Source organism: Poecilia formosa, unplaced genomic scaffold (genome assembly GCF_000485575.1).
Source record: "Poecilia formosa unplaced genomic scaffold, Poecilia_formosa-5.1.2 Scaffold152, whole genome shotgun sequence".
Lineage (NCBI taxonomy): Eukaryota > Metazoa > Chordata > Actinopteri > Cyprinodontiformes > Poeciliidae > Poecilia > Poecilia formosa.
In genome coordinates, this window is record NW_006800091.1 from 637,524 (window position 1) to 651,444 (window position 13,921).

A 13,921-nucleotide genomic window follows, 5' to 3' on the forward strand; every position below is an offset into this window, starting at 1 on the left:
GTAATGGAATAAAAGGTTTGGTCCTGACTTGTCTATTTTTTTTCTTTCTTTTTTACTGCATGCACTTTGGGCCCTGAAGCTTTTACCAAATTGATGAAAGTCCAGTGTGATCAATTCATTTATTAGGTTACAAAAGACTTGTGGAGGAAAGAAATCCCTGCCTATTATTGTGGCCTTTGCTTTTCTATATTAGGACCATGAAACATTTCAATAATTTTACTGAAAGCCCATGAAAAACGATCTAAGGCACATGAAACGGCATCAGATTACTCATGCTGGGAAGAGCCTGATAGATGTTCTTTAACTTTCTCACATTTTCCACATTGCAACTGCAAATATTTTCAATTATCTTTAAATAAGTATTTGAAATTATATTTTTGGAAAAACAATGTATCTTTTACAGTTGAAGAATGCTGAACTGCTTCAAACAAGTATACAAAAATACTGACCAGATTACAAATGAATAGGAGAAATAATTGTCATGATAAACAGTAAATGAGTCAGAGTTTTATTAACCAAGCAAACTTGTTCTTCTTTTAGTCCGACTACTGAAAACTCCTTTGCAATAAATAAGAGCCATCCACTCAGTCCTTTATTAGAGGTTTGCTTTTCTCATATGTTTATCAAATACCGTGAAAAATTACTTAAGAATTTTGATTTGTTGTTGTCTTCATAAATTCCAATTAATGATGTTAAAATAAAACAACTGACGGCATTGCCGGAAATGTTATTTTTTCTAGTTTCTCCAGTATTCAAGTATCAATAAATATTACTACATTTAGAAAATATAGTTAAATACTGTTACTGTGTGCGGTTTAGTGACGCAAATCACGTTTTGAGTAACTGGCATCCTGAGGAAACCTGAAGTTTTAAGTGGAAATCTTTTTTCCAAGAGTTGTATTTATGTTTGTAGCCCTGTGAATTCTGTGCCACACATTGACAGCACACACCTAAAGAAGAAGTAATGACTAATTTGGCATTATTTTTGTCGCTATCACAACAGTAGCACAAAATATTGTGATAAAATTCACAGATCTTTAGGTGAAACTTAACTCTGTGTTATTTCCGCAAAATAATTCACCTATTGGCGGAAGAAAATGCAGCTTGAGAAGCTGAAATAGCTCAGTTCTATGCTGCATGACACAGCATTTGCAAAACGGCCAATCCAGGAGTGCCATTTATTTTCAATGGAGCTGATTGGCTGAAACCTTCAAAGCAGAAATAAAGAGGCTAATAGATGTTAGCTTCTCCAGGTGTGCTAAGACTGTTTCCACTGTGCCTATTAATTCATATTAACATGCATTTTCTGCGTGACCTATTAAAATGGGCAGATTAGCAGTTTTCTGAAAGAATAATAATAATAACTTAACATACAACTGCACAAGGAATTGTGCACTACTTTTTGTTGGTTCATCACATAAAATCTCAGTAAAATAATTTAAATCTTGCAAGATACTGTCGCTCCAGGCTTTGTTGTGATTCTGCAAACATTTCAAAGTCTACAATAAATGTTTCAAAGACTCACACAATGTTCATGCAAAATACATGAGGCCCCTTATAGCAAGGCATTAAAGTCGATGAGCAGCACATGTTCAGAAGCAGCTGAGCAGTTTTCCTCCTATCATCCTGTGGATGTACAGTGAGACCCTTCTCAATTAAGCTGGTTAAATTTGTTTGAGATATTGGGGAGATCTCCGGGGCGCACTTTGCAGAAATGGAAACTGGATTGATTTAGCTTCCATTTAACTAACCAGAAAATATACCAATTAGCGAATATGAGAAATATGCTAATCTGAGCTGTGGTGGAAGCAGCTCTGTGTTGTAACTGTTTGTAGCTTGTATAAAGGAGTGGCGCCCTTTAAGCTGAAATGTAAAGATAACTTTCATGGTGTGTTAAAGATTCATACAGTCTTTGTAGAGTTCAAACATATGTCTAAACATCTGTTGGGTTCTGTGAATAAACGTGAAACAGTCATGAACCACAAAATGTTTAATTCAAAATCATGAAGCTGCAGCACTGGAGATCTTAACGGCTTTTATGGTTCAATTCTTTTGTTTCCTTGAATTCTTTTTTTTTTTTTATTCAGAAATAGACAACACAGATGTAAATCACAATAATGGATAAAATAATAATGAGTTCTAAATTTGATTCTCATCTTCAATAATTGATCTTGTCCTTTGAAAAAAAGTGTTAAAAGCTTGTTTGAGGATTTGTGACTGAAAAGATGCACTAAAAATGGTTGGAGGCAAAATTATTGTAGAATTCCTTTCTTCTTGTTTTTCATTTAGTTCCCTTTACTCTCCTTTTTCCTTACTTTCCTCCTTCCTTTGTTCCTTTCTTTCTTTTTAGTTTCCTGTTTATTTCTTTCCTTTCTTCCTTCTTTGTTTGATTTTCCTGTTTTAAGTTACGTTTTTTTGTTTTTGCATATTCCATGTTTTAGCAATGTTGGCCATGAACTCATACTCAGCTTTCATATTTGAACTCAGGAAAATTTAGATGAGATGAAATGATAAAAAAATGTCAAAAATAATATAGGTAACAGATGGGAAATAAATGGATGCATTCATAGATTTTTATTACTGTTGGTGTAGGCTCGTAAGTGTTGGTTAGTCATTTCGTGTTATAATATAGAGCACGATTCAGTTTTCAGGGTTCCAGCTTTTATTTCTCTGATGAAACTGCTGTGAGGCAGACGGTCCAAACAGATTAGCAAATTGGACCAAAAAACAATAAAGTTTCTTTGTATCTGCTCTTTTGAACACCAACCTTAAAGAGACTTTGAATAATGAATCAGAGGAGCTCTGGGAGGACACGGAGGAGAAGGGCATGGCCTACATGCAGGAGTCAATCAGGAGCAGATAAAAGCTCGGAAAGTTGAAGGTTTCACACAGACGACTTCACTCTCATTCTGAAATCTGTTTTATCGCCTCATGGAGGTTCGCCCAGCTTCAGACAAAAACGCTAATGTAGGACAGTTAAATTGCTGAAGATTAATTTAGAGTTTATTCATTTGTTGTATATCTATTATGCAAATAAAAAGCTCAATCTGTCACTTTAAAGACATTTAGAATGACTTCACTGCCCTTCATTAAACATTAGTCTGACTGTAAACTCTTACCCAGTCCTGCTGAAAACATTTTTTCTTATTCAGAAAACAATTTTCCAAACTCTTCCCAAACAGGATTAAAGCTTGTAGAGAGGAATTTGAGGTGAAATTGAAGTGTCTGTCAAAGGCTAAGGACGATCGCTTTATATTGGAATCATTTCATCGGCCAGGATCGTATCAAACCAGACGTATAGGAGAGGATAAGTTAAGATCAGAGCAAACTGAAGTGATGCTACAGCAGTCAGGGGGTTTGGATCCACAACGTTCACTGAGCTGCTTTTGGTTATTGACAGGCAGCGGATTACTGGAAGGCTTTATAAACTTGTTTGACTGTTTTGTGATTGCCTGTGTAGAGCCCTATGAGTTCCACGATGTGGACGGAATCGTAAAATTTAATAAACAAAATGAAACCCACAATAAAATGAGAATGGACGGATATCACTTCAAAACAAATACAAAAGCTTACCAACTACTTTTAATTTCTAGTGCAAATATCTTGGTTCACACTAAATAAGAAAAAAACTAACTTTTAAAATGACTTGTAAGCAAGAAATAAGCTTTTTAAAATGCAATAATTTCCCAATATTGATAAAAAAGGTTACTAGTTCTAATGGCAGACTATTTCATTTATAGCAAGACATTTTACCCATATTATAATTTGCCAATAAAGCTAGCACTTTTTAAAATCAATATTATGGAATCTCTAGTGTTTAAAATCACAAGTTTAAACTTTGACCTGATCTCTTTCTAGGGTGTTTTAAAAGTTACTTCTAGATAAAAAAGATTTAAACAATCATAATTTCCATTAAATCCTAAAGTTGAGATTCCCTGAAGGTGAAAAACGGAAGGTCACAAAAATAACATTGAACTCAACGTCGGACAGTGTCAGTGCTACCTGTATTTACTACAGATATATTTAGAAAAAGGTTTATCAAACTGTATTAAAGCTGCAGAGCTCAGTGCAATACAGAAAATAGTCTTATTTAAATCCTAGTATTGGAAACGGAGCTTCTTCTCTTTTGGGTTTCATTCACAGTTTCTAATATTTGTTGTTGGCTGCAGTCAGGCTTACAAATGTGAGCAAGCCTGAACACATTTTTTTTTCTTCTTGTGAATACGAGAGGATTCCCGTCCTCCAGGGGAAACGTTTTCCTCTGCACACGAATGTGGAGGAAAGCAGAGGATGGTGTGCCATCCTCCCTGCTGCGTGCCTCTGGGGACCACCGGCTTTGTTTTGAAACCACATGTTGCTTCAACATGCACACTGCCTCTCCACTGTTGTGTTTTTCCTGTGCCTGCAGTGATGTTGGCACAGGAACCTGGATGAAGGTTTTGGTTCACTTCCAAACCCTTCACCTGGCTTAATGCATGGTGGGACATGGTGACACAGCTCTGAATCAGTGCAACTATGATGCCACGTCACTTTGTAAGATAACAGTGACTCATGATGTTCAAGTGTTGGAAACCTTGAGGTAAGTTGACTTAAAACATCTGTTGCATTCATTGCAACATTATAATTTCACTCTAGCCTCTAATGCTACTTTTTTTCTCTACTGGGCTAAAATGAAGACGGTTGGAAGAGATTTTAATGTTTCTGTGGAGAAAATTTGCTTGAATTCCAAATTTGCTAAATTCTGATATGCTGTTTTTTTTTCCAGAGAGATTATGTAATAAAAAAAAAAAGTCTGACTAGAAGCAAAAACCAGAATGTTGTAAAGAAAGGCTCAACGTATGTTTTAAAGAAAATATGTTTTTCAAGTGACCGTCTGGTAAATAAGGCTGCATTTGGAAAGCCAGACTTGACGCTTAACTCCACTTTTTTTTCTGAAATCCATTTTTTTTGGCATGGTTTCTCATACTACTAAATTAAACATGACTGCAATCAAAATTCTGTGTGAATGGTTTGCAGACCCAACGGGACCGAGTGTAGACGTAGCACAGCAGTGCACTGTTTAGACGTGAAAATGGATGACGGCGTCTGTTAATCGGTTTTAAAGTTTTTTCTTTTTTCATACATTTTTTGCACTGGAAAATATTTCTGCACTCCTGACTTTTCAGTTTTACCCTTTTGTTTCAAACGCATGATAAATTTTACATTTCTTCCCCAATATAAAATCTGCTTTATGACATTTAGATGGATCTCTGACTGTCAGTTCAAGTTTCACTCAGTGTTCTTAAAATTCACCCCCATTACACATTTTTCTCTTTAGACTTCCATTTATACACTTCCAGTTTTATCACTGATGCACTTTTGCTCCCACACAAAAAAAACTAAGGGTGTCATGAACTGACCCCAATCTGTCAAACTGTTGTCGATCCATTCGTTCATCTGCCTTGTCCGTCTGTTGCATGCAGTTACATTTCCGAGTGGCACTAACTACCCTGCGGGTGGGTTGCCGCAGCATATGTTTGCATGCCATGCATCTTTGACACCACTGATTGCAATTCAAAGAAGCGACATGTCTGAGAATGATTCCTCTTGCTGTTTGGAAGGAGGAGGCCGCAGTCAATATCCGTTTCTCCTTTTTCTGCCGGTTTCCAATGTGTCTTATGAGTTTGTCTCCACCAAACTCATTGATTTTTTTTGTAAAGGGTGAACTGCAAACTTTTTTTGTTTGTTTGTTTTTTAGGCTGCAAATAGTGCAGTAGTGTAAGTATTGATTTTTTTTTGTTTACTCTGGTTTACATCTTATGCGATGTTTAACCTTCTGACTGTGTGTGCTGCTGAAACTGCTGTTTATGGGGGATGACGAGTGGAGTGGAGTTCAGAAATGGTTTATTTGGGGGATGGCAAGTGTAGCTTGATGTGTTTTAGTACCTGGAGAAAAGGACATGAATCTGTTTGTTGACATGTTTTATTTTCAGGGGACACTGTCAGGTTTAGCTGCACCCACTTTAAGACTGATGGGCCAAAAAATCACCTGCAATACCGTTTTAACATCAGTTCTGCGCTCTTTAATTATTTTTGCACATGACTTGAAGCATTTTTTGATTTTACTTTCTTATATTCATTAAGCTGACAATACAGCAACGGCAAAAAAACTCAGTGATATAAAGTTGTGTTAATCAACGTAATATTGTCTAAATACAGGAATAAACAGTTCACCCCACTGAGGAAAGAACCAAAGTAAGGTGCAGAAGTTTATTGCACTGTGACCAGTCTAATTGTAACCCTCTAACTTCACGTGAAGGATGTACAACCGTACATCTTTGAAAAGCAGAAGTGAAGCCTCCTGCACAACCAACAAGAATGCAGCGAGTGGTTTGTGGATGGTAAGTTTGATTGCACAGCTCAGCACTAAAAGCAACTGACCAAATGTCCTGGAGCTCCGCTTGGGTTGCTAGGTAACGGGGCAGTGGCTGTCGCTTGTAACTTCATAACCAGGAGGTTTTTGAAATGACTCATTTTTCAGACACCAAAAATCATAAACTTATTGTCAGAATATGGCTGGGTGGCTTTTTTTAAGAGCTCTTAAAATCAGTATAAACCCAAATGGAAATACAAAAACGTGCAACATGTGAATTTCGCATAGTAGTTTCCCTGTAAGAACCTACAATTACACTAAGAACATTTCATAGCACCTGGAGAACATCCACACAGGACCTGGCTTGAATGGGATTTAATCCCAACATCTTGTTGTTCAGTATTTGTTTGCTGTGCTGTCCCAAGGCTAAAAATATGACTTCAAGAAACAGAATCAATAGAAATTCAATACATAGTGGAATACAATGAGTGAGTCTGGTTTACAGTGGAAGACAGCAGGACATTCCTGCATATTTTTGTAGTGACTGTAAGACACCGTCATGAAAAGAACATTTAAATTTGTCGCTTTTACCAATTTATATCTGATATTGCGCAAAATGATTTAGCAGACAAAAGGCAAAACATGTCCTCTCAAAGGAAACTATTTTTACTTTTTCAATTTGTCTCTCTCGCTTAAATGAGAAGGTCCTTAAAAAGGGAATATTAATCCAAGCTGTTGCTGATTTCTCCTGGCAGGTTTCTGACTTAAGTTTTTGTTGAGATAAATAAAATAAATGAATCTGTAGGTCACAGAAGCAGAGATCTGAGCAGTAAAACGAGCACCAAATCACATAGTTTCCACTTGATAGAACGATCAGGTTACCTCTCTCTACCTTCACTCTGTGAAAGAGACTTTTGTTGACAAGATTTATTTGTTTCTGAAAGAGGATAATAAAAATTCAGATTCAGAATCCTGCTGAGCAGTAACACGCAATCACACAAGCCCACCTCATTGTTGTGTTTAGGATGTGTGTGGATCTGACAGCATGATCCGCGATGAATGATGGGTGGTTCAACTTCTCGAAACAAGCTCTCCAGCCCCCCTGGGAAATCAAATGAGGTGCAAACTGGGAGGGTGGGGCGGGGAGCTGGGGGGGATGGAAGGAGTGGAATTGCTATACGATTGCAGTGTGACATTCTCTGCTGTTGAGGAAGTTATTTTTTATAGCAGGTACTTCGCCACTGTGCAGCTGACGGTGTGGCCGTTCACTGTGGTGTGGCCGTTCACTGCGGTGGGCGGGGAAGTGACCGAGTGAACTGGCCGCGTCACCGGCACAGTTTTAATGAGGATTAAACTGGAAACTTTGCTTCGGATTTAGCGAGGAAGCAGTTGTTGTGGGTTAATCCAGAATTCTGGGTTTTTCTGACCTGGAAACTTGACCCGCTGAACCGAAGGCTTTCTATTAATGCATTACTTTTTTAAGAGCTATAAGAGATCGATATGTCTTTATAGTACATGGCACTTTTCAGTGTTCAGTTCTCAGTAAAATTACAACTAGTAATCTTAATGAAGCTTTGACAAAGTCATGTCTAGCTACTTGAATGTTGTTTTACCAGTGACTTAAAGGGGACCCATTATGTACAATTCACATTTGTTAATTTTTGAACTTCAGTTTGTATTTCTACTGCTTCTAAAATCAGCCCAAGTGCATAAAAAACCCACCAAGATGTTTGATGGAATAACTTAATGTTTTTGTTGTCTGGGAAATGAGCTACTTTAAAAACTTTCAAAATGTAACATCACAAATCAGCAGGCACTGCCCCTCACCTAGCCAGTCCAGCCTGTTACCGAGCAAACCAATAGGAGCTCCAGCACATTTGGTCAGCTGATTTTACCGTTGTACAATGGTTGCAGGAAAAGACAAGTGTTTTGTTGTTGACTTACCATCCGGAAACCACTTGCTGCATTCTTGTTGGTTGTGCAGGAGGCTCCAGTTCTGCTTTTCAAAGATGTAACTGCGCATCTGTTTGCAGCCATTTTCATATGTGAATGTCAACGTTGAGCTGGGGGGGCGTGGCCAGCAGTCGCTTATTTAGACTTAAAGTGACAAAACTCCTTAAAGCAACTCATTCTGAAAGGGGCTCCACATAGGCAGAACTGAGCAGACTGAAATCTCATTATCTAAGAAAAAAAAAAAATGAATAAAAGCCGCCACTGTACCTTTCTACCACATTAACATGGCTTTAAATTGTAGGAAAAGTGTGACTGTAGTGATTTTGAATATAAGATGTGAGTTTATAAAAAACGCTGTCTTCACAGAACGCACCAAAATATTGTGTTCAGTATTTAAATACTGAAAGTTTACTGCAGCACAAAGAAATGCAGAGAATAAATGATGAGGATGATTATTGAGGTAAACTTTTAAAACTGTGATTTTTATACAGAAAAAGTCCAGACTCCAATTTTCCTCCTTTGTGGCCAATATGACAAACAGAATTGCTCATCCTTTATTCAACTTGTCAGTGCTTTACCCAATAATTAGATTTTCTTTTATAGTGGGATATAATGCAGACATTTCAATGATGCTTGCTGTATTTCAATCACATGCAGTGCATTCCGTTCTATTCTCTAAATGGGAAAGCAAAATTAAAGATCCGTTTGATAGATTTGGTTTTGCAGACTGTAATTGTTGGATGTGACAGAGTATTGATGCATAAATCTCTATGTATCTTCCAGCTGTCTAGTCATTTCCACCTAAAGTCTATAAGCATATTTTACACTTTAATCATTATTTTTTTCCTTATTTGCAGCCAGCTGTCCCATCACCTGATGCTAACTGCTGCAAATTAGCCTAATTATTTGCTAAATGCAAATAACCAAATCATTTGGAAGACTTTCATGCATCTGCAGGAAGTCTCTCTGGGATTTCTCACCATTCGGTTAACCATCTGTCCCAGCTGATTTTCAGCAGCAGAGCTCCAGACTTTTAGTCTTACTAAAATTACTTTTTCCTCCTTTAGGTGCTTTGATTTTATCTGAAACTCAGTAATAATATGTTAGGCTTTCATATTTTGAAGGGTGAAAAAGGGTTTTCTATCAGCATGAGTTCCACATTTTTCTGCTAAAATAATCCTAATCATTTAGAGTACAAGTTAAATCCAATTTTCTGCAACCAGCGCTAGCTAGTTTGAGTTTTTTTTTTTTTTTGTCAGATTAATGATCTCCATGACCTTGTACATCCTCCTGTTAGTTCAGCAATAACAGAGGCATGCCACCCACTGTGACTCGGTGCTCTTCATTACCTTACTTTACATCCTTCCACCCTGGGAGAAACATCCATCATGACTTGACGTTTCCATTCTCTTACTGCCGTTTAGAAGAGCAAAGGTCGAGGAGGCAAGAGGTCGCATGAAGGAGACATGATTGAGGACATGTAGGAGCATCTTAGTCCAGATTTGTAAGGTCCTTCATTTAGCTACAACTGAACCGGATCTGTGTTGATGTGAAGTTGAGCAGACTTGTGACATTCAGCTGCAGATGCATAATTTGTTACAGATGATCAGGAATTCACTGAAGGAATGCTGCTATTGCAGTTTAGGCAATAAAATATTTATTTAAAAATGGAATTGAATTATTTATTTGAAATGTTTATGTATTCTTAATAAGCTTAAGCTGAAGAGGTTAAACAAAAAATAAGCAGCACCAAATGTTTTATCCGATTTAATAGTCAGAATAATTGATTACTAAAATAATCGTTAGCTGCAACCCTAATGTGGTGTGACGGGTGTGGGTGCCGTTTACTACCTGGCCGTTCTTTAATAGGAGATAGATATGACATCATCTCCAGGGAGGCATACAGATGCATTGATTGGTCGACTGTCGCATGCAGCCTTCCAGCTTGAGACGTCTGCGTTGCAACTTCCTACCTTGATGATTTTGCACTTTCCAGATTCACCTGATCATTAAAAGAAACAACGGTACACAAATCAAGTGAGAACTTGTTCATTTAGGGACATGCAGCAACATAAAATGGAAAAATAAACTTCTGAATTCCAAAAAGGCAAACATGTTGTCAGTGAAGGACAAGAATGACATCAGACCTTTAGAAAGGGGCAAAAACACAGTCTGGGTTGAGAGCTAGTCAATTGTCCAGAACTTTGCTGAAGTAATGAGATGTCATCTCTAAGTGTGATTTGTTGGTCTTTAGAGGCTGGTCTGCGTTTTTTAGGCTCCAACACACCTGATTCTATGTCCTGATTGAAGAAACGTGGATAGTCTGTGACAGAACTCTGCTTGTTGCAGTACAACTTTTCATACCCATTGAACTCTTGGCCCTGCTGACAACTACACACTAGTTTAAAAATTTATGAAATGGATCAACATAAAGTAGTGCAAAGCTGTAAAAAATACTACAAGTGCTTTGCAAAGAAAAATCTTGAGATTCACTGATGCTCTGTTTCTCTCTGAATTTAATAACCATTTTCTAAATAATACGTCCTTTTTTACGAGTGCACTGATTGCAGTTTTTTGGCCAATTTTGATTTTTTTCTTTTTGTCTGAAAAGTTGCTGAATATAGCAACGTACTTGCTAAGTTGGCAACAGTGGACAGATGTGACCCGGTGGGCGGGTCAGTCAGTCAAACCTCTAACAGCACAGTGAAAGGGGACAATAGCTGATCTTCAGAGTTATACTGAGTTAGATGAGATCAGTTTCTCGTAACTGTCGGCCATTTGGCTGAAGTTAAGCAAGTGGTGCCAACTTATGGGCGAACTCCTTTTGAACGCAATACATCAACTTTGCAACAGTCTCTCTGTTGTTTCACCTAAGCAAGTCACAATAGGCAATAAATCAATTAATCTCATGATCAAAGGCTTGATAATTTCCATTTGCATGATTGTTTTTCTCTGGACTCCGTTCCTACCAAAGACCAGATGACGGCAGTACATTGGTCTCAACTAACTTAAAGAGCAATTTTGCTTACAGAGACTTCAGTATCCATTTTGTTTGTGGTTTTGAATGTTTGGCTTATTTGTCTAGGATATTTAAAATCTTCTCGTGTTAAGTGTTCATTAGAAATGACCATTTATTGATCTTTGAGAGGGTGTACTTGCATTATTATGTCATTACCATGTTATTATTTGAAAATGTCCTTGAAACAACATTATAGTTTATCGCAATAACTTCTGGGACAATTTATTGTCCAGCAAAATTTGTTGGTGACAGGCAAGACATCATTAGGAAAGAAGACGGTGGCCACTGTCTGCTCTGAATTGGATAGCAGGAAAGTTTGGAAGTAAAAATTTCTCCTAACATGTCTTTGAAAGCCAGCGTTGGCATGTATGGGGTGATTTTCCAGATGGGACGATGTGCCAGAGGCAGAGTGTTTGGATGTGATTTAGCTGTGAAGTTGAGCTCCTGCAGGCTGAGTGGTGGCAGCTTGTCATAGATCATCAGTGTGTGTTGTTTGATGAAACAGAGGAAAACAAACAGTTGATTTTACATTTTCCGTTATGATCTGAGAAACTCTCTTGATGGTTATTTATACCGTGATAAAGTTCTATGTCCATTTTAAAAGGGAACATTTGGTATAAAGCACATCTATTGGGGATTGTTAATAGGGAATAAATAACATGGACTAATCTACAGTCTCAAGCATGTCTTCTAAACATGGACTCAGAAATAAATGATCTTATTATGCTAAACTACTAATTAGTGCACCTGAGTTTGTGACTGCCAGCTTTAATTACCTCCCACAGGTCCCATAACTCTCTCTGATATGCATGATGGGATTCATCAAGTGCCAGCTTTAAGGACTTCGCACCATAGTATAATAATCAAACACGGATCCATGTGAGTCATAAAATTAGGTTGAGGCTATTCCCCCAGAGTAATCTCCAGGTTATTCTGAAGCATTTTTGTTTTTATGCCTCGTGCATGAGTTGGTAAAGTTCAATGAAAGTGGTTTAGTTTATCGCTAAGTGCTTAACTATTCCCTGAAAGTATGTGGTATTAGATCGGCGTGCAATTTGGTGCTAATTATAAACTAAAATAATTATTATTTAAACGTTAAATAATAATTTGATGCTGATTTGTAAAACCAATACCAACTAGATGCTCAGTTTTTCCTCATTTTAACTGTTTGGTGTAGACTTCTCATAACAATACAATTTTATTCTCATATTTAAAACAAACAAAAAAAATTAATCTCTCTAATATTCCGCCATAATCAAGTAACTGTAGCAGAACAATACCAGGAAATAGACAAAGCCTATTTACTGCAAAATATGCAGATGTAATCTCTTCTGACAAACTAAAATATAAGCAATATTGTTGCAGATTTTGCACAAAAAACATAAAGAAAAAACTATGTAAGACATGTTTCTTCTAACTGCTCCTTTTCATTCAGAACATTAGTTTTAGTCATCATCTGACATGTTAATTTTTAACTGTACAAGAATGAAATAAACAGAGCTGACAAGCTTCCAATGTTTGGTTTTTAAGACGTTTTGCTGTTCAGTATAAAAATCCACATCCAAGTGAATCATTTGCACTTTTTCTTTTTTGACCATCACACAGACTGAGCAGTCCTGATTAAATGCTACTTAGTGAGTTGATAAACTAAACTTTGGAAACTGTTTTGAGACTTGAAACAAAATAAAATAGACATTTACGACAACTTAACTGCTAGGTTGTTGTAAATGTCTTTTTTGTTCTGTTTTTGACAAAATAATTGAGAAACACTGCTCTCTGGAATTTAAGTATTTTTGCTTACAAGTTACACATCCAGTCTAAGAAGTTTCCAATTCTCTGATGAAAGATGTTCAGGATGTTCTTCAAAGCTCACATTCTCATGAATTTTTCCCAGCAGCACTCTTAGAACCGGTTTTGCCCTCAGGAAATAAAACCCAAACACAAGCTGAACAATCTCATATAAGCAGCTAAGTGCATTGAGGAGTGCATAGATCCTTTTTTATATGTAGATTAAATGAGACTAAACAACGTTCAGAAGAGCAGGACTAAACACAGAGGAGACGGCTGCTTAAGCCAAGAAGGGAGACGGTTATAGACGAGTAAAACTCCTTCAAGCAGCTCTGGAACCAGAGGAGGTGGTCTGAGAACAGGCGCGGTGGGACAGAGGACATGCAGAAGGGATGGTCAGTGGAGCAGATTTGATTTCAGGGTGAAGGTCAGACAAAATTAGGCAGATTTCTGATATTGTTGGAGCAAATTTCTCATATTTCATAGATTAAACAAAATTATTGAAATTGGGATTTTTTTTGTTGTTGTTAAATGAACATTTTGTTCTTGAGCCAGTCAGGTGTATAAAGAGTGTGAGAAAAACATTTGAAAACATAAAATTTTGCTAGATTTATTTTACCTCATCACTGTTGTTTAACGTGAAATACAAAACATATTAATCACAGTAATAAATGTTGCAATACAATAGTGAATTGAAACTGTCCTTTTTTTGTTTCATTTCAAGTGTGCTGCTGGAAAAAAAACAATTTAAAATTTGCTTTGTTAATGCTTGAAAAGTACTTGAATTTTTCTGTGGTGAAATTGTATAA

The 13,921-nt window shown here is 37.0% G+C and overlaps 1 long non-coding RNA gene across 1 annotated transcript in view; it reads left to right on the top strand.

Annotated features, from left to right (window-relative positions):
* LOC103146117 (uncharacterized) overlaps positions 1-13,921 on the top strand; it is a 129,080-nt gene that overhangs the window by 17,068 nt on the left and 98,091 nt on the right. The gene's annotated exons all lie outside the window — the stretch shown is intronic.